Source organism: Rosa chinensis, chromosome 2 (genome assembly GCF_002994745.2).
Source record: "Rosa chinensis cultivar Old Blush chromosome 2, RchiOBHm-V2, whole genome shotgun sequence".
Taxonomy (NCBI): domain Eukaryota; kingdom Viridiplantae; phylum Streptophyta; class Magnoliopsida; order Rosales; family Rosaceae; genus Rosa; species Rosa chinensis.
In genome coordinates this window covers 12,346,482-12,348,348 of record NC_037089.1, presented here as the reverse complement: position 1 = coordinate 12,348,348, position 1,867 = coordinate 12,346,482, and the positions used below count along the sequence as shown (strand labels likewise).

Here is a 1,867-nt window from a genome sequence, read left to right as displayed (position 1 = left end):
GCAGAGATCATTGCTCTTCATGAATTGGTTTGTGAATGTTTATGGATTGGATCCATAATTATGCATGTTCGAACAATTGTGGTTTGAAGTCTACCACAGATAAGCCTATGAGCATTTAGGGTAATGCTGCTGGTTTTGAACAAATGAAGTAAGGCTACATCAAAAGCGACAACACCAAGGATAATCAGCAACAATAAACTCTCCTCAAGATCAAAGAGAACTAGGTTCAATCTGAGGACAGTATGGCAGACTTGCTCACTAAGTCATTGCCTAAATTCCACTTTCGAGAAACGTGTTGGTAGCATCGTTTGCGAAAGTTATCCGAACTCCAATGACCGTAGTCATCAGGGGAAGATGCAGACATCAGGGGGAGGTGTCTACATGTATGGTCTTGAAACGTGAAGGATGTGTTGTGCTCTTTTTCCCCTTCGACTAAGGTTATTTTTGTGTAATGCCCCGTACCTACTAGTTACTTTTTACCGTGGTTGACCGAGGAGTGACTTTTTCTTTAGTCCGGTAAATTGGGAAATTTCTTTGAGATTGTCGTAGAATATGAAAAATCGAGTTCGTGGACACGTAGTTTGTTTAAATTGGATTTATATCGGAAAAGTTATGACCAAAAATAGAAATTTCTATTTTTGGCATGGCTTTTTGTTTGTGAGCTTCTATTTGTAGTAAGGAAGGGTTAAAAACAGATGGAAGAGAGAGAAAGGGAAAGAATCAAAAAAAAAAAAAAAAGAGAAAGAGAGAGCACGGGACGAACCCGAGTCTCCCCCCCCCCTTTTCTTTTTTTTCGCCGTTGCACTTCCTCTGGCGAATTCGTAGTCGTCTGGCCACCTCAGGACTCATCGTTGGGCACGGCGTGATCCTCTCTTCCTTCTCATTCTAGCCATGTAAGTATTTCACCTTGGGTAGCTTCGGTTTTAGAGATTTGAAGAGAATTGCAAAAAGGGGAAAAATCGGGGTTTGGCTCCGATTTGGTTTTTCCGGCGATTTCCACCGGATTTCTTTGAAGTTTTGGGTTGCTGGGTTGTTGTTGATGATCATATCTAACTATTGCAGCTTGTGTTGGCCGGTGGAGGGAGATTTGAGGGTGTTTGGAGACGTGAACAGTAGCGTGAATAGTGATGCCGAGTTCTTGATATTTTTGGGTTTGAATTTCGACTTTTCTGCTTGTTTTTGGTGGCTGTTGCAGGTATAGAGATAGTTGTGTAGGTTATGAAGTTGATTTTGGAATAGATAGGTTGATTAGAATTGAATTTAATCTTTGAGTTTTGTGTTAAACTTGAGATTGTTGGATATTGAGTTTTTGTTGGATTTTTGTTGTTGAACTTGGTTGTTGGATTTGTCATGTTTGTAGTGTTGGGTGAAAACTCTTGGTAAAGGGCTATTATGAATTTTTTGTTAGGAAGTAGAGAGAATTTGAGATTGTTGGAGTTGAAATTGTGAACTTGAAAAGGAGAAAAAATTAAGAATGAATGTGGGAATTTTTGGAAAGGATTTATATTATAAATTGGTGGTAATTTGTGATGAAGGAAGTGAGATTAAATTGATTAAGTTATCGAACGGCCCTTGTGAAGATTTAGATTGAGTGAAGTCTTTGAACGATTGAGAAATCGAATTAAAAATCGGTTGAGTAGTATGAGTTAGAGGACATTGAGATTGTTAGGAATTATAGAATTTAATTCCGAATTGAAGTGTGGGGGTTTTATAACAATTTGTGATTAACGGATGCTTATTCCGAGGGGAATGGGTTGTTTTTGAGAGTATTTCATTATATGGTTAATTATATCCTATTCTATTGTGACAGGACGTACTGAGCCCTCGAGCGAGGAGGACACAGGCAGGCAGCAGGGTTAGCTGCGGG

General features: G+C 39.2%; 1 long non-coding RNA gene across 1 annotated transcript; it reads left to right on the top strand.

Annotated features, from left to right (window-relative positions):
* The first annotated feature begins 865 nt into the window (after positions 1 to 865).
* On the top strand, positions 866 to 1,867 carry LOC121051573. Its single transcript, XR_005806120.1, has 3 exons — positions 866 to 893; positions 1,063 to 1,195; positions 1,811 to 1,867. It is a non-coding gene; the product is annotated as an uncharacterized LOC121051573 (long non-coding RNA).